Below are 23229 nucleotides of genomic sequence, written 5' to 3'. Positions count from 1 at the left end.
CAGAAGCACTGGGACTGGAATTGAACTATAATGTCATACTTGAACAAGTAAAACCAAAAACAATCCATGAATAACCATTATCAGTGAAAGCAGCCCTACTGGACTATGCAGCCCTACTGGACCATGCAGCCCGTCACTGTAAGAAAGCATTGCACAGACCAACTCTAAGGATTCTATGATTTATGCAAAGTAGTACCTATTTCACTTGGAAAAAGAAAAGATGTTTTATCAGTTAGATACATTAAAAATAAAATGTTGCTAAGTCCATCTCCACTGACAGATTTGATTACTCCTACAAACAACTCTAGTATTTATGTTCCCCTAACAACTGTGATGGAAGATTAAGCCAATACATAATCTGTGGGCCAACTATTTTTCTATCTCTGAAGCTTTCTTTAAGAGAGAGAAGACTCTTCGATTGTACCAGTCTAAGAGGAAATAAAGCTATGATGGCCTACTTAATTTTAATTATTTTCATCATAAGACACAATCAAGTACTGAAGCAAGTGTTCAGCATTTACTTATGATTGTGTTAGAATCATTAACTTCTGTAAACCAAATACACATAATCATGCTCTGTAAACACTACAAACCATACTGTTGAAGTAGAACAGGCTGTCTTTCATGTCACTGTGTATTTTTAAAAAGGAAATTTTAAAGAAAGTCTTCCAGGCCTGGCACTGCTTTCGGACATAATAAAGTTAACTATTTCTCCACTTCTCTCCACTGTTTCTAAAAGATCTTTGCACAGCAGAGAGAAATCTGCTCAGCTGCTGAAGACCCAGGCTGTCCTCCAGAGCTACTGCTGAGTGCCCTGAGGTGATGCAGAGCCCTGCTGCTTCCTCACCAGCAGTCACTGAAGCAGCAATTGCTCAGGGACTGTCTAGACTGACTGCCACAGATTCCCATCACCACACTCCGAAGAACACATTTGCTCTAGGGCACAAGTGTCTTATCCTATGGCTTTTTAAGCCAGTTTAACATCTACTTAAAGAAATCAAGTCCTGTTTTAATCATCATGAGTAGCACTACTAGTCCACAGATGGGACTCAGCATCACTGTTTAATACAGATCCTCACTCCCTTCCCTTCCCCTCCCATCCCCAACAGAAAGAGGAGCTCAGGAGAACCACATATATCAATATTGCAATATAAAATCAGGTGAGAGAAGTGATACAAGGCGACTAATTTTGTTTTCTTTTTCTAAGTGGAGTTTGATTAAAGCCTACTGGGTGTCCAAACTTGATGCATTTGTCAGCTTCTACAGCTCCAGCTTGCATCAAACTGTCACTTAGGATCCCCACCCATCGATAAGAGAAAAAAACAAATAAATCTTCTAATTACATAGCATACACCATTCAACCTGCACCCAGGTAACAGAGAACTTAAGGTCAAAATACCCATCAGTGAGTAATTACAGCTTGGTCAGCAATGCGTACCACAAGTCCCCTTGGTAACATCCTGGCTATCATTGCAGGAATGGGGTGAAGGAAAAACAACATAGCCCTGAATGAGATGATGAGAGATCCTGCAAGTTCAGCATCTCTTAAACATTGGTTCATTAAAAATTAAATAAATAAATAAAAGGATACCTACTTTTATGCTAAGGTGCAATTTCAAGCTTATGAGTGAGCATGATTTCTTAAGGGAATACTTGACTGCGAGTGGAAAAGGCACACCTGATACACACTTATTTGCAGTTTCTGCTAATACACTACAAAACTTCACCCCTTTTCTGTTCTCAGCTGCGAGGACCGCCTAGTCTCAACACCCACTGAGTTAACTCATATCTTCTGATTTCTCTGCATGAAGGGCATTTCAGTATTTCATCTCTGTAAAAAGTTAGCATTTATGCATCACATCCTCCATCTCCATGCAAAGCGCAAAGGAAATCGCTCAGCCGCATGCTGAGCGGCTCTGGTTCAGGTGTCTCAGACTGAACCCATCCTACAGAATGAAAGGGTTCATAACACCCCTGGTTTCCCAGACACAGGAAAAGTTTCAGTCAGCTTTGAAGTCAAAACAGCTGTCTAGTTTACCTTGGCTTGCCCTGCCACCAAAAAGCAGAAATTAGCCATACAGGAATCTCCTCACATGATTTTGCCAAGCATCTCAGCTGTTGCTATTAGAAGGAGTGTACTCAGGATCCTGTGCTCACCTGTATGGAACTGCAGGTATGGACCACAGAAGCTCAGTACAGTGCCTGGGCAATTTCTTACAGCAAGCACAGCACGCCTTTTGTTGTCCTCATGATCATTTCTGATTACATAACTGCGTCCAGGATATTATACAAAGAAAAGCAATGCAAACCAGTTACTTCCTCAGTCCCTCGTACAGCTGGTGCCCTCGATGTCCCTGCTGCTGCCACCGCAGCGGCCAGACCAGACCACGCGGCCCTGCGGCGCTTCTCCGCAGGCGCTCTCCTTCGAGTAAACACCAGAGGGCAACAGATGCCCTCTCAGTAGGCAGAGGGAGCCTTAAAGGCTTAGTCCTTTCGCACCGCTAGGGAAAGCAAGTCCCTCCTTGGTTTCAGACTCCAGTGTGACTCCTGTGCGAAGCGCAGCCATGTAAACCGAGCAGCAGGAGCAAGTGCCTGCTTCTTGCATGCCAGCTGCTTTCCCTGTCCCTTATTCCTCCTGCCACTCCTCTGTCTCACTGAAGGGCCATACTTGTCTTTTGAGGACATAAATGTAATCATAGAATCACAAAAACCAACACACCACACTAAGTTTATAATCTTTTCTCTACTAAATTACCAATCTATACCTGGAAACAATTGTTCTAGTAGAAGAGAGGATTAGGTATTAATGAGGTGCATTCTAACATTTTAACAACTGAGAGAGGAGAAAGAGGGACTTGGGCTAGCTTCCATGCAGCAGTCTTCCAATACTGGTGAATAATCTCACATATTCCCAATTTCTGAAAGACAAATTCATCCTGAGCCCTGATATGATCTTTTGACTTCTGCCCTGCAGCAGTCCCACAAGGAAGAAATGTAATGGTTTTCTGCTTATAAATGAACATACTGTTTTCCAAAAAGGTGGAAAAGAGAAGCTACTTGAGCTTATTAATTTGTACATAAAATTAGATAAAGAAGTAATATAATTAGACGAGTTATACGCAACCTTTCCCTCTCAATGGTTAGCAAATTTGTACCAAGTTAATAAGGGGAATAGTTCTGCCATTTGAAATTTTTCATGCAAGTTGGAGAGGATAAATCCCATTCTGCTTGGGTGTTTGACAATTAAAGTTTAACAGGAGCACATTTCATTCATATTTTTAGGCATTACTGATTGCATGAAATAAGAATGAAGGAAAAGAGTTTGAAGCAGAATAAACTATGGCTGTGTTTTGAATGAACGGTTCATGTGAAACAACTGCCAGAGTTTAACAGGGAACAAAGGGGTGAGCACAGCCACACACACTGGATGGCTTTGATTCAGATCAGAAGTACATCTGCTCCCTGAGACAAGTACAGGTATAATGACTTTCCATGAAGCAGATGCTGGTGATTTTAAAACACACTGCTTGTATCAAACAAGACTGACGCTATTCTGACCAAGTCCTTCCTAGCACTTTACTACAGGAAGCCCACAAGCCTCCTACTTGCTACCAAGTACCTGCTGATAAAGTGACCTGTGGAATCTTTCTCTGATCACAGAAGAGCTCTGTTACCATGTCAGCCACTTCATTCATTCAAGCAGCAATTATTTGCTTTTTGTAGGCACAGCAGTTTATGAAGTGACCTCAGATAACAGCATTACTATATGAGAGAGTTTGCCTCTCCCTTAAGAAAAGTTCATCAATAAATTCTACAAAAATAATTTCAATATACAGATTCCAAAGATCTGTTTGCAAAACAAAACAAACCAAACAAACAAACAAACAAACAAAAAAACAACTGGAAGTGCAATAAGAAAAGGGGGAAGATGAAATAAAACCATGATCTTTAATTACCCTATAGCATCATTTGTGCATCTTCTCTCTTCTCATCCAGAATATTCCTGTTTCAAAGCACAGAGAGACTTGCCTTTGGTATGAATGAAAACAGCATAACTGAAGTAGGCTGCTTTATATAGGTTCCTTTACTTTTCTTATGAAGCAAGATGCTACAGGAGAAAGGCAATTAAAATAAAAGTCTGCCTGTCAGAGCAATTCAGCTCTGTGACACAAAACCAAACTTTCTGCTACTTGAGCTGCTGGTTAAATATGGCTGAGTAACAAGGCACACTTTTCAAAGCCAATAGCTAATTCAATATACCAGATTTTCTCAAGTGCCAGATACTGCCTGGATTAGAGTCATTAAAAAGCTGAAAGCCTACAGCTGATGAGAGATGAATGCTCAGTTTCTAATCATGGATATTTATAACACTTCATATTTCTTAAAAAAAAAAAAAAAAAATGAGGTCCTGTTTGAAATTAATTTTTCCTATCCTAAAATAAGTTGTAGGCACCTGTTCTGCCCACTTTCTTGGTCTCAATGCACAACTCCATTTCCCACACACCTTAACTGAACTCAGAAGTACCACAAGAAGAATTTATTTAAGGAACAGGAGAGACATGGACCTGTTGGAGCACATCCACAGGAGGACCACAGAAATTATCCAAGAAGTGGAACACATCCTTATAATGGACAGGCTGAGAGAGCTGAGGCTGTTCAATCTGGAGAAGGCTCCAAGGTGACCTGATAGCAGCCTTTCAGTATCTAAAGGGAGGCTGTAAGAAAGAAGAGAACAGACTCTTTAGCAGGGTCTGTAGTTACAGGACAAGGGGAAATGGTTTCAAAACAAAAGAGGGAAGACTTAGGCTGGATATAAGGACGAAGGTTTTACAGTAAAAGTGTGAGGCACTGAAACAGGTTGCCTAGAGAGGTATCTCCCATCACCTGAAGTTCTCTTTACAATTTTTCTGTTTCTCCTTCTCCTCTTAAGTAGGTTTGGGACGGAAAGCTGAAATGGTATTTTTGTAGTTCAGTTTCCTTCCTCTGGCTTCTCTAACCCCCATCATACTTGCTGATCTTGAACGCAAAAGTTACTCCTAACCTGTGTGTCTATATTTCTTATGGCAAGACTATGGGGGTTCAGCTTCTAGAAGGACACATGTTATACATACCGTATGCATTCCAAATTATTTATTATAATTAGCAAGTAACCATATAGTTTATTTTGAAGACTTTGGTTTCAAGCACAGTGTTGAAAATAAATATAACCTTACATTTTTCTTGCGTAGGAGAGGAAGAAGCAGAAACAATGCTATACTTAAATGTAATTATAATTAATAATTACAGTAGTTAGCAATACATACTAGTGATAACTAGAAGTGATAAGTACTAACTAATAGATATTTATCTATTATTAATGTAACTAACACAATATAAATAATGTCTATATATGTACCTATCTCTATATAAACAGGGAGAGGTACATATAATTATATATTATTAATGTCTTACACACACCTTCATCCTGATCAGCCAGAGAGAACAGGATGAGGCCATTGGTACCATCTGTATGTTTGCCTGTGTTGATCCATGTGGCCAGGTGTGTGGTATTTTATTCCCACTGGAAATACATGCTCAGCCTCCCTGCTGGGCAGCACATGGGGCACAGGGCTGCAGCAGTCTCCTTGGTATGTTACTGGATACAGCTGCCCCAACACACATGATATAACTGGGATTCATTATGTATTCTACATGTTCTTATAACCATCGATTCTGTAAATTACTAGTCACGATGACATCAGGAGGGCAGCCTAACCATCTTGGATGGCCACAATCAATGCAATGATCAAGAAGCTGACTTCAGTTGCCTTCAGTTTCAGCCAAATGACTGACTGCTCCCTGCTTAACCGAGGGCAGTTTCTGCTACACACATCATGCAAGAGGTTAAGACTCTCTAAAGGACTGTATTTCTTCCTGTGCCCTTTCCAAGAGTGTGAAGACAGACCTCAAAACTGTTTGACCAAAAGCAGAACAAAGTCTCATTAAGTTTTCAGACACACTTTCACACACTATGTTCATTCATTTTTTCTTCAACATCGGAGCAGAAATAGAATTTCCAATCTGCATGCCAGGAAAGTAATAAAACTCAGTTCTTTACCAATAGTTAGAGAAGGGTGAAAAACCATCAGTTATCCTAAGGATAGAGGGGAAATCTGACTAAGAAACATTTCAGTATATGAGAGAGGGAAGAAAATATTCCCTGCTGATATGTTTTCTTTCCAGGTAGCACATCATGATCATGACAAAATTCACTAGTGAGATTTTAGGGAATCAAATCCAGTTATTTTCCTTTCCCTTGATTTTGAAGAGATTAAAAAAATTTTTTGCTTATGCTTTTCTACTGCCACCTCTTCCCCAAGTGATGCAGCTGATATGGCACTTGCCAAGTCAGACACTACCATTCATATACCAGGGCCCTGACAAGTTGAAATACTTCACAGCTTCTCAGAAATCCAACATCAAAATTAAGAAATCTGATTGACCATTTTTCACTTGTCCTCTGAAGATGATATAAAGAAAACATACAAACTACATCCACCTAATGGGTGCCACCGAGTCACCTGCATTTAATGGCTTCTCTTTCTTGAATGCAGACTCCCAAAGACAAACTCTGTGCTTATGGACTACAAACAGGACAAACTCACCAGTTGCCTTTTTAGGTAATAAATATTTATTCCCCTGGCTCTTTCATTTGCTGTCCAGATTTCTTCCTATCTTTCATCAGGAGCAAGAAACAGAGATTAGGGTAAACTTTCAGCAACTATTAAAAAGTTTTAAGGAGAACAGTGGAATGGAAGATTCTGTCATAGGGGAAAAAATCACCTTTAAACAGAAAAGAGAAAGTGGGATATTGTTTTTGTAGCAAAGAGATCTGATTCCAATGCAGACGCCATTAGCAACGTCTAGAGCTAGATTTCCTAGATACAGCTCCAAGTCTAAGAAAGAGGATGCTGTCCCAGCCCAACTGACTCTCCAGATCTGCAGAAAAAAAAGCATCAAGTGGCTGTTCTTGGTCTGTGTATTGTTTTACATGTTAAATAGCTGAGTTCTAAGTTTCTCTCTTCCCAGGAGTCAGGGAAAGCAGCTGCGGATTTGTGTTGTAAGAAATGCCGTACAGGATGACAAACTTAAACATCACAATCTAAACTTGTAGGAAGCTTTCAGACAAAGTGTGAACAGTTTGCATGAAGGAATATACATTTCTTTAAGGAAATTTAAAAGATGGAAGCCACAGTGTAGACCAGACTGAGTAACAGTCATATGCCAAGGCAACACAATGCTTTGACATGAAGGGAAAAACAGAAAAAGCAGAAGACTGACGTACCATGGAAGACACCAGTCAGCAACATCTCAGACCAAGAAAGACAAGGAGGTTGCAGGAAAATAATGAGAGAACAAAAATCATGTTGGGCTATAGAAATAACATCTCTTGACTCTGATTCAAGCTTCTCAGAGCTGAGCTCATGTAGACGAGTGACAGGTTCCTCCCCTCTTTGCTGTCTCAAAAAAAACCAGCACTATCCAGAATAAAAACTATTAAGACAGAATAAAGAGCTGAATTTGCTATAAAACTCAAGCCTTCAAATGTATAAAAAGAAAAATTACATTCTTATCCCCTGAAAGATGCATATACATATATATGTGTGTGTATACTAATATATTCAAGTCACACATACACACCTGCAACTACAAACAGACTCACAATTATTGTTTCGTTATTTTCATGCGTTACGGTGAATTTAAGAAGACAGGCAAAGAAGTGGGTTCACTTTAAAATGGAGACTGTTTCAAAAGTGCTCATTTAAGGCTGGGGACTTGCATGAAAGGCCACTAATACTCAGTCCAGAGCACATACTATAAAATTTTGAGCCATTGGAAGAACAGATTTTAGTTACAGGAAATAAGCCAGTAAAAAGATATGGCATCAAAGATCGCAAGAGGCATCAAAACATGACTGAAAAGCCCAATTTCCCAGAAGTCACAGAATCTATTCTTACAAAAATCCAAAAGATCTAAGCAAATAATATTCAAATCTTCCACATCTGAAACAAACACTAAAGGAGTTTAACTACAGATGAGTGTAGAACAGGATGCTTAGCTTAAAATCTGTCCCTCGGGTTTCTTTCCAGAATGACTGCTTCAGTGAAGATGCTGCCTGCTTCAACTTCTTACCTCTTTTCTCTCTCCCAGCTGAAAAGCACAACTACCCAGCCACAAGATCATTCCTGAATCCAGAGGGATCACTCTCCTACAAGTTCAAATGCAATGCGTTGGCATAGAGCAACATAGCCACACCTGCACAGGATCACTTGAGCACCACACAGTTGAGGTAGTTCAATTATTTTAGGTAGCTTTTGACCCCATGATACCTCAAATGTTACTGCTATGCCTCAGCAACGCCAGAGAAAATGGCACAGGCAGCTTTTGGCTAAATGAGAAATCAATTCATGCTGATAGAATGTCTTCAAGGCCTAAAGAAACCAGATTAGTTGAATTTTATCACTGGGCTGCTACAAAAGTGAGGACACCTTCACAGAAGTGGAAGAAAAACAGTGTGAAGAGGAACCAAGAAGGACTAGCAGACACTTCATGCAGTTATCTTCATCCAGTTTTGGCAGGTTCTCAAAGGTAGAAAACCATGGCAGGAAGCACAGGCTGCATGTGCTTCTGGGGAGAAGGATCCTTGTTCTGGTTGACTGTAGGGGCACAGCACTAAACTGAATGCATCCTAGAATTACCATAGAAAAACAGGCAGGCTTTGGGTACAAATTCTTGTATCTTTCTTGAACTGCTTAATGGGTACTCCAATAAAAACTCCCACAACAGCCTCTTGCAGCCCATTACTTCCAATGGCAAACAAAACATCTGTAGGACTTGAGATTTCCCCAGTGAGTTTAATTCTGAAGGAAAGGGCCTAAGCCCTTATGCTGCAGAGTCCTAGAGAGAGATCAGTCTGAAAAGGGACCCAACGCATGGCAAGAGCCCTTTAGGACATATACTGAAGCCAGCAAACATGCAGCAGTGGGCAAGAACAACGCTTCTGTAGGGCTCAAAGATACTGACTCCTAAGCTAATTTCAAAGGCTGGCACTCAGAGACATAAGATGCTAACTTCAAGCTTCCTTGCCATTCAAGTGAAGTATATATACTCAATAGACAAACAAACAAACGAAAAAACCCAAACCCACAGATATTATTCCGGTGAGCAGCCATATCACTAATTTTCATTGCAAAAAAAAAAGAAACTAAAAGGTTTTAACTTGCTTTTCACATGCTTCAAAAACACGTTATACAAAGTGCAAACAGCGCTTATTTTAAAATTCTGTATTTTAAAATTGTTGTTATGATGGTAAAACTTTTCGCCACTAACTCTATCGTTCATTACGTGTAGTTACCACAATGGTAATTTCAGGGAGTTGTTTTTCAGGACAAGTAAGCAGGCATATTTATTGGCATTTCAGAAATAGCATATTTTTCACAATTATAACCAGAAGGAGCCCAAATGGAAGATGATCATCATCAGGTGGGAGGCTGGCAGTACAGAATAGAAACATGAAAACTAGCATTAAATTTATCCTTCTTAACTACTAATATAAACTGTTTACAAGAAAACCTCATTGTCTTGCTGCATCTCACTGTCACTAAATGTTGACCTGTACATGCCCTCTTTATCTCCCTCTTATTCCAAGTTTTATTTCGAGCTATCCATGTGTACCAACCAGAAAAACATAGTACTAGGGGTATTTTTCCACAAGAAGGACACAAGCAGTATCCAGAATGTAGTGGCAGTTAAGATACAATGGAACAAGGTTGCTGATAGCCAGGCTTTACTTGGACCTGAGGATGACAGGCCCCCAAGAGACAGCAATGTATTCATGCTTAATTAATGCTAGTGTACCTCAAAACATACTTAACATCACGATTATTAACAGTCTTTACTAGACAGACATAAATCAGACTGAATTTCTGAGTCACCATAGTGACATACCACAGTGTAAGTTCTTCCAGAGCACTAGGTTCAAAACAGACTAAAAATGATGCCTTCAGTGTATGTATCTCCCTTATGGCAGACAAACCTTACATTTGCTCCCACACATGTATACAGACTGGAAACTAAATATGCAATTATCTAGTTTGCAAGTGTGACACATGTGCACACATCTGAGGACACACCCTATCAAGTTCCACCTTGTATTTCCCCAACTTCAATTCATTTTCTTTCCTCCCACATATACTCATTCTGCTTGCCAAATAAAATTCTGGAAAAAAACAAGAAATGACTAGCATTGGTCACACTGGTTGTTTGCAAAGCAGAATGTTTTTTACTCAATTAGTGCTTTATGTAGGCTCATTAAAAAAAAATGGCAACAGGATGAACAAAGTAAAAGTCAACCTTTTTTTCTGGAAGTCAATTACTCAAAGAAGGAAAAAATGGAAAACAGTATTTAAGAATAGGAAAAGTAATCCATGGAACTAGCCCATTCAATAGTGATATTTTACTATTACTGCTTATTTTAGATCATGACATTACTGCTGGAAAATAAAAAACTGAGGTGACTAAATTGTTTCATAAGTCATATTGGCGACACATGATAAAATATGAGGATGAAAATCACAAAAACAAAATTGAAGGGGGAGGGATGCTGCCTGCAGAGTAACATTAGAATAATACTACACACATGTACTATACCAGCATATTAGACATTTAGTTTTAAGCTACTCTAATAACTGCCAGAGTCAGTAACTGATATTCAACAGATTAATTTAAATGCTGAACTAATGCTAATTTGAAACAAGTTGTTTTCAACAAATCGGCAAAGAGGTAGGGCCAAAGAGAATTAAAAGAATGGAAGAAGGTAAATGCCAGTTAAGTTTCATGGAAGGGTTAGTACAACACAACAATAAAAACATCATAAGAACTTAAGCTTTTCTCCCCAAACAGTGATCATTACAAAGAGTAACAAAGAATTTTTCTTTCCAGTGCCTTGGCTAATCTTGAGAGTTCAGAGACTTCCACAATGCAATTCTGAGAAGTCATAGTGTCTGAAAGCATGAACAAGGCCAAGCTATGAACATCCCAAACTGAGGTTACATTCTAACCCCTTAACCAAAGGGTTAGCGTGGTTCTCTAAAAGAAGACTCCCCCCTGAAGTATCTGTAAAATGCTCCTCACACTCATTTCAGTCATTCAGTAACTCGGCTAAACAAACCCCATCAAGTGAGTATTGTCGCACAAACTGCAAGGGGAAAAAGATGTGTCCTTCTCTTTTTACTCAGAAGTTGTAGCTCTGAGTCTTTAGAGGAGCAAGGGCTTTAAACATGTTCACTTCAGTTCTAGATAGTGCCTGTTTTCAATATCTGCTTCACGGAACAAGATAACTGTCATATTTTTCCCCTGGATTTAAGTTCTTACAGAGCACTACCCAGCCTGACTTTGAATGTCTCCAGGACATCCGCCACCTCTCTGGGCAACCTGCAATACCCTTATTACAAAAAAAATGTTTCTTATATCTGATCTAAATCTCCTCTCCTTTATTTTGAAACCATTTCCCCTTGTCCTCTCACAACAGACCCCACTAAAGAGTCTGTTCCCTTCTTCCTTACAATCTCCCTTTAGATACAGAAAGACTGCTCTCAGGTCTCCCAAGAGCCTTCTCTTCTCCAGGCTGAACAGGCCCAGCTCTCTCAGCCTGTCCTCACAGGAGAGGTGTTCCATCCCTTAGATAATTTTTGTGGCCCTTCTCCCTATGCTCTCCAACATGTCTAAGATTCTCAAGGGCTCCACATTTGGATGCAATGCTCCAGTTGAGGCTTCATCAGTGCAGAGTAGAGAGCCAGGATCATCTTCCTTTGCCCTGCTGGCCATGCTTCTTTTGATGCAGGCCAGATTATTGTTGGCTTTCTGAGCTGTGATGGCAAATTTCTGGTTCTGAGATTAGCATGGAAAGACTGGTTAGGCATTGGGAGAAGTTGCTCAGGGAAGTAGCGGAGTCATCATCTGTGGAGGTAAGTAAAGAATAGATATAGAACTTAGGGACAAGGTTTAGTGGGCAGTATTGATGGTAGATAGACTGTTGAACTTGATGATCTTAGAAGTCTTTTCCAACCTTGATGATTGTATGATTCATGTTCAGCTTGCCATCCATAAGTACCCCCAAGTTCTTCTTTGGCAGTGCTGTCCTCTATCCTAATATCCTCCAGCTTGTACTAATAGTGGCAGTTGCCACGACCCAGGTACAAGAGAAGATGGAGAGAAGGATATTATAGGGGACCATGTCAAAGGCCTTACTGAAGTCCAGATAGATGACATCAGTGGCTTTTGCCTTGTCCACTGGTGCAGCTACACCATCATAAAAGGCCACAAGGTTGGTCAGGCAGGACCTGCCCTTGATGAAGCCATGCTGATTATCCCATGTCTCTTCCTTCTCTTCCATGTACCATAGCATAGCTTCCAGGAGTATTTGTTTTATACCTTCTCTGGTGCAGAGAAGGCTGAATCCACTATAAAACATGATGTCCAGTCACTTTTACTCAGAAACAAGAGAGAATGGATTGCTAGTTAGTGCTCTAGCAATTACAGCCATTGTCCATGACACTATTCCCTGCCTACCAGGCAAACTTGAATACTGCTTTTCAGATAGAGACTAGACTGCAGGTGCAATAGTAGGCTCTCCTTAGGGTCTCAAGAACTGGTATACCTTTACCAAATGATGGCAATGTAACACTAGATTCTGGTTTGCAGGGATTATTCCTGAAAGATGAGAAAAATAAACCTCAGGCTTCTTAAATTCCTAACTTCCAGGATGTCTGCCTTCTGAACAGAACTTTTGGACACCACCTCACAAAACCTGTGATCTTTACAGCTCAATGGTCCAGCACCTCTCACCAACAATCTAAAGAAGCTTAGAGCCTCAAATATCTATGAACTCCTTGGAGCTAACCATCTCTGGATTTTGCTTCTATGAACTTTTCTATCTTAGTATACATACAACAAACACAGTGAGTCTAAGCTACTATTAACTTGCATTCTGTACATCAACTTTTTTTTTTTTATAATTTATTATACAGCTCATTATTTACTACACACATATCAACATGAGCAAAGGAATAATGTTAGCCATGCAGGATGTGAATTTTGACTCACTACCACCAAACATGTTTGCTATTGGAATGCTGGTAGTCTTCAACAAACATTTTTTTTGCTCACTTTTGAAGAAGTATTTTGAGGTGCTACAAAGCTGGCTGCTCAGGCCAGAGCAGCGGGCTCCCAAGGGCCATCCATTTATCCCAGTCAGGAAGCAGAGTAGGCTGGAGATAGCCCTAGCTCCAGGCACCAGGCACCTCCATAGGAACAGGCCAAAGCTAGGCAAGGACAACAGTTCACAGGTCAGGATCAGTGGTCCCACAGCCAGGCACAGACACAACAGACTGATGCTGCTATGGAGTTTCTCTGGCAAGAAGTGAGAGCATAGGGCCAAGTTGCAGTGTGGCTCCTTGGCAGTTGGCTGGAGGTTGCCCTGGGTGAGGCTGGCCTTTAGTGCCTTCAGGGCTCCAGCAAAAACTGTTTACGTGAACTAAATTCTTTTGGATAAGGGAACTATAGTCCTGCAGTGTGGGGCCTCTTTCAGAGGTCAAAGGCATTTTAAAGTAGTTGATATAAATGCCATTTTTCAAAGTTCCTTTTGAGTTTCTGAGAAGTTAGTAATACCCTTTTCTTCTCCCTCTTCCTTTTTTTATTTCAAGGTACTGAGGTTTATTACAAGGTACTTCTCTACTAAGCAAATAATGCTAAACTTATACAGCAATTTCTATAGGAGAAGGATTAATCTTTAGTTAAACATTACTCTGCCTACATTTCTAAAACCTTAGTTTTCATTACATGGTATAAAGACTGTATGAATATCTGCTCTGCTTGCAGTGCTCACTAGTAACTCATTTGCTCCTGAGAATTAATGCCTTTAGCCAAGATTCAGTGCTTTCCCATGAAGGTCTCAGAAACTTCACCCCAATTTTGGCAGTTCAAGTATATTTCGTAGTTCCTTTTCATCACGATACTAAACCAAATCACTGGTTTTCCTTTTTGTCTATCAAATATATATTTAGGACTAGGTTTTTTTTTCAGCTAGGTTTGACTGGCCTATACTTATCTTTCCAAATAAAAGCCTCCTTCAGACAGTTCAAAATCTGGAAGTTTAGGATACGCCAGAGGAAGGCAGAAATCATAGCTTCTAAGTATTATGCCACAAGAGCAGTAAGAATCATTACAGATATCTCATACAGTCCAGCTGGAAAGGCAGCAGCCACAGTACTTTCTACCGCATGGCTATTTCAAGACTGCAGATGCTTGGCTGTACCGGCCCCAAAAACCAAATGCAAAAAAGAGCACCTAGGAAAGCTTTTTCTTTTTTTCCTCCCAGTGATCAACCCTGCAACACAAAGGTTTAGGAGCATCCAGAAAGTTACCTGTGATGTCCTGTACAAACTTCAAGCAATTCTGGGTTTGTGATTATAGCAGAAATTGGATAGTACTACTTTTACAGTTTGGCATTTAAAAACAAACAAAGAAAAACACCTGACAGAGCAGATTTCCTGTAAGAAAAGATTAAAGAGCACCGACGCAGCCGAAAGAGAGTGTGCTAAAAGGCCCAGGTGTGGTGATGAGTGCGGGCTATAAAAAGCTGCAAACAAGTGGCAGAGGGTAAAAGAAGGTTGTTTAAGAGCTTAATTTGTTCTTTTCTGACTTCTGGAGAAGATCAAAGGAATTAGAGAAGTCTCCTCTGGATTATAAAAAACTACAATGTTGTTGCTTTAATATGCAGAAAACAAAGGTATGGAGATACTGGGAGAGAACAGAAAAACAACTATCTTTTTAAAAAAGAGGAGTTTGGTGGGTGGTGCAGGTATTTCTAAAGTTCTAGTGGGGTGAGAAAATTATAGAATGGCTTAGGTTGGAGGAGATCTTAATGATCATCAAGTCCCAACCCTGTGCCAAGGGCAGCTCTGCCACCCACCAGGTTAGGCTGCCCCGGGCCCCATCCAATCTGGCCTTTAGTGCCTCCAGGGATAGGACATCCACAACCTCTCTGGGCAGCTGTGCCAGGGGCTCACTGCTTTCTGAGTAAAGACATTTTTCCTGACACATAACCTAAGTTTTCTCTCATCTACTTGAAAGCCATTCTGCCTTGTCCTATCACTATCATACCATACAAAAAATCAGTCCCCCTCCTGTTTATAAGTTCCCTTCAAGTACTGAAAAGCCTAAAGGAGGTTCCCTGGAGCCTTTTCCAGGCTGAACAAGCCCAACTGCCTCAGCCTTTCTTCATAGGAGAGGCGTTCCATCCACCTCTGATCATCCTCATGTCCTTCTTCTGGACTCATTCCAACAGCTCCTAGTCTTTCTTGTGCTTGTCCACGCCCAGACACAGTACAAAATGAAGAAAATGAATGTAAAACTAACGTCACAGTGAGTTTGTACTTAGAAGAGTCTGGAATGTGGGGAGGAGAGTAGGGCAGACAATTCTCTGGCATCTTGACTAGAAAAGAAATCTCCTAGTACACCTCTCTCCTTGAAGGACAATACCATCACCCTAACGGGGATGGCAGTCTAGAAACCTAACCCAAGACTAATGAAAAATATGCCTTTCAAAGCTTCAGCACTGCTTTTCACAGCTTATTACCTCAAAAATACAACCTGTACACGGATTATTTCCTTCACCAACAAAACTTGATCATTAAGGGCATTACTTTCTGGATTTGAAAATGGCAGTCCAGCAAGAAATCTAAGCCTAAAGAAAAGTGACCCATGGTTTTGTTTTGCCTGTGCTGGAATTTATTTTTGCATAGTAGCACAGAACTATCTTTTGTTAATTACAAACATTTTTCCATACTCAGGAACCATCAAAAATAACTTTTATTTTTATGACACAGAGTTTTTCCACTTGCTTCAAATTGCAAAGAAAAAATGATTTAAACATATTTTTAAAGGTAAAAATCATAAAAATGCTAACTTGATAGTTATAGTATTTAACTGGGGGATTCAAACTCATTCCACAGCAACTTATTAAGTATTTGCACTCACATTTACCACTGTCCCCCCTCTGTGAGAAAACTGGCGCATTTAACACCTCATCCTCTACTGTGGCCACGAAAGTCTTGGCAGAATGCATTTGTGAAATATCTGCTTTACAGAAATGTCAGAGTTATTTTCATTCAGAGAAACACGTTAAGTTCCTTGACCATTTGATGAATACTAAGCCTTATTTTATGTGCATTGTTTTTATCTAATGCCAAGCTAAAAAGATTAGTTTTCCCTATGTTGTTGAGCCAGTGAGCTGTAGACTACATCTATTGCTGCATCCTCAGAGGAAGGTTGCTGCAGTAGTATACTTAGCTTTGAAGATAAATACTCTCTAGTCAGGAAACAGGTAGTCTGACATTTAAATTCAGAGTTGCTACTAAATATACCTAAATTCTTGGGAAAAGGAACAGCTTTCACATGTTCCTGTGCAGCAGATTGCATAAATTTAACTTAGAACCTCACCAAACACTTTTATTTCTTGGTGAGATTGGCTACTCCAGTCAGACAAAGAGGCTGCAGTCAAAGATCTGAAGCTGTTTTCTTGACATACAGAAAAAAGTGAAGGTTTGGAAAGACTTCTTAATTAACACTGTGATTGGGTCCATTGGGCACTGGTGAAGAAAGCAATGCAACTTGCACATCTGCTAACTCAAGATATATGCTTATTGTTCATTTATTCAATGGTTCAGTGCTGCCTGTTCTGGTCTCTTACCATTACTGAGCTGATAGTAACAAAGCTGACTATAACTACTTCCAAGGCTTATCCCTCAGAAGTGTAAGAAGATGCCCAGTGTGGTGGGGATAAGATGGGAATTATTCCATTCACCCATCCCTTGAAATTTGCTTTATACCTGCCTACATGGAATTTTAATAGTTTTTCAGTTCTGCAAGATTCTTTGGCAATTCTTCAGTCTCCTTTACTTATTACACCCTGAACACGATCCTATGACCAGCAAAACAATAAAAAATGTAGCTTTCCTGTAGAGCTGCTACTGGTCAATAGCCTGAGTATCAAACTACTTAATGTCAAGTATGCTCAAGCATTATTAAACAGCTGTGAACTCCTGACCACTTCTTAAGTATGTTGAAGGATAAGAAATACTGTGCTCTCTTCAGTTTGCCCTGGAAGTTGAATGTTTCTACATAAATAAAACAATAACAAAGCTTAGACATAAGAGTTTAATTCCTGTTTCTTTCAGATAAAAAAAAAGGAAGACAGCATTTTAGAGGCTGACTTCTATTTTTCCTCTCTAATCAGAGCGCTCCTTTCTTGTATTTATCACCAAGGGATAAAGAAAGTCATACAAAAAGATACCTCTAGTGCATATCTAGAGATGTTAATGAAATCTCCTCTATGTAATCTGTTGCAAGTAACTAACAATGGATGTTAGAACAGTGATGCTGGCTTTCAGTATATTGTTTAAAAGCATAATATAGCATCAAAGACATCTTCATGTGTACTCTGATGTAGTACTGGCAAAAGTGCAGTTGAAATTGAAGGTAATAGTAAAACTGCAGAGTAAAAGGAAGCATAATTGAGTGCAGTAGTCAGCGTTCACTGACTACTGCACAATTCATGCAATTGCCATTGCATCACTTACTAGTTATTGTGCTGTGTTTTTCATTCCTTCGTTTTTTTTTTCAATCTACTGTTGGGTTTGATTTTACTTCTCTGCATTGTTGAAAAAACAAGGGTCCAGCAGATTTTCACACAGAAGATCTTACAGAAAAAATACTCTTCCTTGTATGCAGTAAGCATACAAGATACCCTAATAAAAACTATAATTAGAATTGAAGGCAATAGTCTTTGACAATACGATTGCACGATTTTTTGAGTGGCAGTGTGGAAACCATTGTTTCTTGGATCCTAGCTATGCAGTCAGTCCAGATATGTTAAGATGTAGCAACATCTCAGCATCATTATTTTGGCCAACATAAGGAAAATCCTGCAACGGAAATACTGACTGAAGCAACTGCTGCTCCGTACTGATTGCTGACCTCTGAAGAGAAATAAGCTCTGTCTTTCCAAGTAGAAGTGGTGGAAACAACATTTAGAATGTGATTCCACACTACACTTTACTTGTAGCATGCAGGTCAAAGATAAGCTTGCCTAAAGAAATATGTTGAAGATACACACTCTCTGCATTGCAACAGGACTAGCGCACATTACATGTCCTCCAAAAGACAGATAAGCCAAGCACTATCTTCCCCACAGCAGCTGTGATTTCATTGCTCGTGTCACAGTTACGCAGGCAGCTGCCTACAGTTCAGTCCATATGAGGAGATAGAGGAAAAGCACTGTTCCCTTATCTCCCTCAGACTCGACAACAAAGGGACTGCTGTAGAGAATTTATCAATTATTTATGCAGCTGCCATTTCCTCTCCCCCTCATTATTCCCCACATTCAAGCACCTCTCTCTGAACCTAACTCTGTCTTCAATTATTCATTGAATTGGCAGATTTTTTTCCTTGCTCACTTCGATTTTTTCGTTTGTTTGACTTGAACAACTGGAACAGAAGAGATCTGTAGATTAGATAATACGGAGGGCAGAAGTTAGTCAAGAGTTATTTATTGACCTGGAAGGTAAATCATCCAGCCTTGGCAAGCAAGATGGAGCAAAGATTATTGCAATAACTGTGACAGGCTTTCAATCTGACGATAATTACAGTAGCCTAATCCATATGGATAGTGGCACTGGCAACCAGGAATGTTGGACAAAGGACTCGTGAAATCTGCAGATTCATAACTTACCTCCGAGTATCTGTTACAGCATATAAAATCCTGACTTCACAATCACAAAGTAAAAATGCAAATAAACATGCCAGTAAACTCCTTACACTGAGACTCCAGGCAACACATTTAGAATAAACTCTTTATCTTGCTAAGAACTACAGTTAAAACAAAATTAGCTTTTTGAAAAGTAGCTCTACAATCACATCCCCTTTTCCAACCAGTTTTCAGCATACTCTAAATTACCACAGAAGTTAATTAGAAGGAGAGAGAGGTATTGTTTGTCCCCGTCAGCCCACAAAACTCCACATCATCTCAGGAAGTCTCCCTGAAGTTACTGCATTTGGTGGTGAACCTCCCAGAACATTTGAGGAGTACAGAACCCAGAAACAGCATTTGTCCCTCATTTTATAGGTTGTGCATGATGTCTTCAATGTAACGGGTAAAATGGGTAAATTCAGAACTGAAAGTTCTGAAATAAGAAAAAAACACCAAGGAGCCAAATTACTGTTATTACACAGACAGTTGTAGTACAATGATTAACTACAGAAGTAAGAATCATGACACTATGCCTAAGGTTGAATCAAGTATTCTGCTTCAAATCTGTGGATTCCACATAGAATTCTCTAAGTACTTTAATATCTAATATATGTTTTAAATGTGAAGAAGGATTGACAGTAAAGTTGAATCTGTGTGGGAACTCTCATCTTTCTCAGAAGTGTTTGTTTGTTGCTTTTTTTTTTAAAAATGGCAATTTTTTTCCTTTCCTATCACATAGGCAACAGCGTCCTATAATAATGTAAAGGAAGGTCTTAAAGTCTTCCTTATGATCATGAACTGTATCTCTAACTTTGAGACCCATGGCACCTGTAAACATATTTTATAATTCTAAATACTCAGATTAGCCAGATATCACTTAAGTAATACTTGGATGACACACAGCTCTTTGTTTACAGAACATTACTGTTATACACAATGATTCAGCATGTGGAGAAGGCCAATTAGAAGATGATGGAAGGTTTGTTGAAATGAAATCTGAGGAAGGTAATACTTTAGTCACACTAGAGATCAGCCACATGATTTTAACAGACCATCTGCAGCTTCAGGGTGGAAGTTGGAGCAAATCATTCCTCCCTTCTGACTTTATGGCCATCTCTTGGGGAGAGGAATGAGGTAGTCAGGGAGGAAGAAATACTGTGTAGGAGATACATGTTTTAAAAAATCCAGCTCAAAATTCATGCCCACTTCTTTTCTTTGCCTCTTCTAAAAATCTGCATGTAATAAGGAAAAAGCCACCCACAGAGCAATCCACTGCATTTCTGCCCCCACAAGGTGGGAGGAAAAAAATCACAACAGCTTTTTGGTGGCTTTATAGAAGAAGATGAATGGAACATAGAAACATGGGGAGGTCTGCAATGGTGCAGAAAACGAGAGAACAAGGCAAGCTAATTGTAATGCTAAGTGATCCAAACTCAAATAAATCCATTATAATCATTACTCCTAAGACAAAGCAATGTAAGTCACTATAACTTGTATGTTTTCACTAAAGGACCTTAAAGCCCATGTTCATGCAACTAGTATCTTTTACCACCAAGCACTCCACTCAGCTACATATGTAAGCCTTTGGGAAAATACAATCAAATCTTATTTAATTACATGTCAAAAACTATGAGAGGGAAAAGACAGCAATAAGTACTGGAACTGAATGAAGTGCTTCTGTTTGGCCTCACTTCATTTGTGATTCTGCCCCTTTCGCTTTCACAGAAGAAGCAAGAGATCACGGACTGATTACTTAGAGTCACTGAGCCCAAGGCAAGCAACAAGAACAGCTCTGTGTGCTTGGTGTCTTGAGAAAACCAGCCATACAATTTTGAGACCTCCTCCAGAAACAGCTCAAAATATGTTGTACAACTGGATCTGGGACTGTTAAGCCAGGAGAATCCTGAGAGGTGGTGTTATCAACACTTAAATGCATCTGAAGAGCAGATATCATGTGGATGGAATAAAGCTGTCTTCAGTGGTATCCAGCAACAGAAGGGGCAACAAGCACAAACTGGAACACAGGATGTTCCATACAAACACGAGGAAGAACTTTTTTACTGTGAAGGTGACAGAGCACTGGAACAGGCTGCCCGGATTGGTTGTGGAATCTCCTTTCTTCTCTGGAGATATTCAAAACCCACCTGGATGCTTTCCCTTGCAACCTACTTTAGAAAACCTGCTTTAGCAGTGAATTGGCCCAGATGATCTCCCGAGGTCCCTTTCAACCTGTACAATTTCGTAACTTCACGCACTGTTGCCCACCTTCTGCTCACCTCCACACCACATTATCCCCTTCACTCCCCCAAAAAATAAAACTATGAGCCAAATCAGTCCTATCAGAGCTCAGGAGCAAGTAATTATTTCAAGCCCGCTACTTACGACAACTTCACAACACCATTAAGAAGCAAATTAGGAAGAACAGTCTCCCGCACTTTCCCTATCTCATGTATTCTCTCCTTATAGAGAGTTGTGCCTCATCGAACTAACTTGCCTGTGAAATCTTATTGCAGGCATCATTTTAACTCCTGCATGCTTCAGAGATTATCAATGTGCCTTTGGCAACCCACACGGAACAGTCAGCACTATGTGTTAAATACACTGCCATCAATGAACCATTGCTATAACTTCAGTAGAATTATGCTCAGGACCTGTGAGGCCATTCAGCATTGTGGCTTCAGCTGCCCATTAGAACAGCCGTCCTTTGGGAAACTCTCAAAAGACAGTCTCTTCCTCCACTTTTAATTTCATACCATAAATTTAATTCCAGGTATTACATGCATTAACAATAGCATTTCTGTCTTCTGTTTATAGAAAGTGACATCATTCCCTTTGGAAAACACAGGAGGAAGAAATCTGGAAATAAATGCACTGTGGCAGGGGAGCACTTTGTAGCAGGGCTCATTCAGGATGAGCAGCTGTACAGAGCTCAATAAGGGACCAAGTTCTTGCAACGGCAAACCACCAGCAGGAAGCAGGCTCTGTGTAAGGAAGTGATTAGGTATTTATATCCTTCCCTGTGGCCGGTAAACAGAATTAGTGTGACTTGGACCAAGTTTTAATTATACAGGAGCTTAATGAGCCAAGTTGTTGTGGGAGGAGAGCGTGGGGGAAGAGAATGAAGGGTCAACAAAGTGCATCTGTCTGTTTTCCCTCCTTCTCTCTCCCTTCAGAAATGGAGATTCACAGAGCTATTTTTACTGGGGTTTTTCAAGGTTTTTTTTTTTTTTTTAGACTCCCTTTCATGACTGGCTATTGCAGAACTGAAAAGTAAGGAGATTATGGGTAGCATTTCTGAGTACAACACTATAGTAGCATCTACAAGAGTAAGTTTAAAACACCAGAAACTTATTTTCTCAGAATGCATCCCCAAAACTGCTAAGCAGGTGAGAAAGTTCTCTCTGAATGGCACTACCCACACTCCGTTAGCTGACAAAGTTGCTCTTCTGTCTTGATGAACTGATCAATGTGAGAGCCCTGGTGAAGATCCAGTACTGATGCTGTGGCACTGTAATTAAAAATCTCAGTGAAAGTGGGTGGATTCCTAACTATATGAAAAGAGACTAGCCTCCTGCATACTTCGCTTCAGGAACTGTAGTCAGATTTGCATTTCTCCTCATTTCTCCTACATCCTCCCAAGCTGGATTCCAACCTCAGAAAACTGCATTAAATATTCCTGCTTTATTCCAGCTATCAAAACAAGCCCTGGAAAACATACAGATTCAAACTGTTTTGAATATTTTGATCCTTCCTCATTTTCTTTTGGGGAGTTTGAGTACTCCTTAAAAATGTCCTGTTCTCAGCTTACCTGAAAATTCACCTGAGCCAACAAGCCCATTCTAGCTGAACACAGCTGTTGGAGCTAGCATGGCAAGGAAGGAAGAAACCGGCCACAAGATCCACATTTCACATTTTTAACAGCACTTATAGTCATAGTCAACACCTTGACTGGTGTTACAAGACAAACAGAGGTAGTAGTTTAGTATGGTCAGGTTCAGACCTTATCATAACCTACCTGCAAAGAGTTCATTAGCTCTCACCATTAGCATTTAGGCTGAACACAGTTGTGAAAAAGCAATGTGCATAACTAATGTAAGTAAACTCAGAGACTTCTGTTTTTGTCACAAGTAATACTGACATTCTCTTTTTTTTTTTTTTTAAATCTTCTAATTTTTTTAATTTTCTAGTGTTAATTCGTACACCAGCCTTCTAACACGATTCCAAATTGACAGCATATCTGTCCCAATCATAAACTGAAAGTAAGGCCATCACATGTGGCATTCAATGCTATTGTAACCTTCCAACAGGAAAATTTTTTACTTCTTATTGGAAATATTGGAAATGGAATCCAAAGAAAATAAAGCTAAGTAGTTAAATACTGC

General features: G+C 39.9%; 1 protein-coding gene across 16 annotated transcripts in view; it reads right to left on the bottom strand.

Moving 5' to 3' along the window:
• The window catches only part of FBXL7 (F-box and leucine rich repeat protein 7), a 312912-nt gene that overhangs the window by 260800 nt on the left and 28883 nt on the right, over positions 1 to 23229 (bottom strand). For 2 of the 16 annotated variants that reach the window (XM_042834920.1, XM_042834952.1), the window contains exon 1: positions 4566 to 4700. The exons of 13 other annotated variants lie outside the window; for them this stretch is intronic. The gene's annotated coding sequence lies outside the window, so the exon portion shown is untranslated. One more of the 16 variants, XM_042834933.1, reaches the window with a different exon arrangement.

The sequence above is a fragment of the Centrocercus urophasianus genome, unplaced genomic scaffold (genome assembly GCF_019232065.1).
Source record: "Centrocercus urophasianus isolate 14NV4802_14NV808 unplaced genomic scaffold, USGS_Curo_1.0 seq_11, whole genome shotgun sequence".
Classification (NCBI taxonomy): Eukaryota; Metazoa; Chordata; class Aves; order Galliformes; family Phasianidae; genus Centrocercus; species Centrocercus urophasianus.
This window is presented reverse-complemented; position numbering and strand designations above follow the sequence as displayed.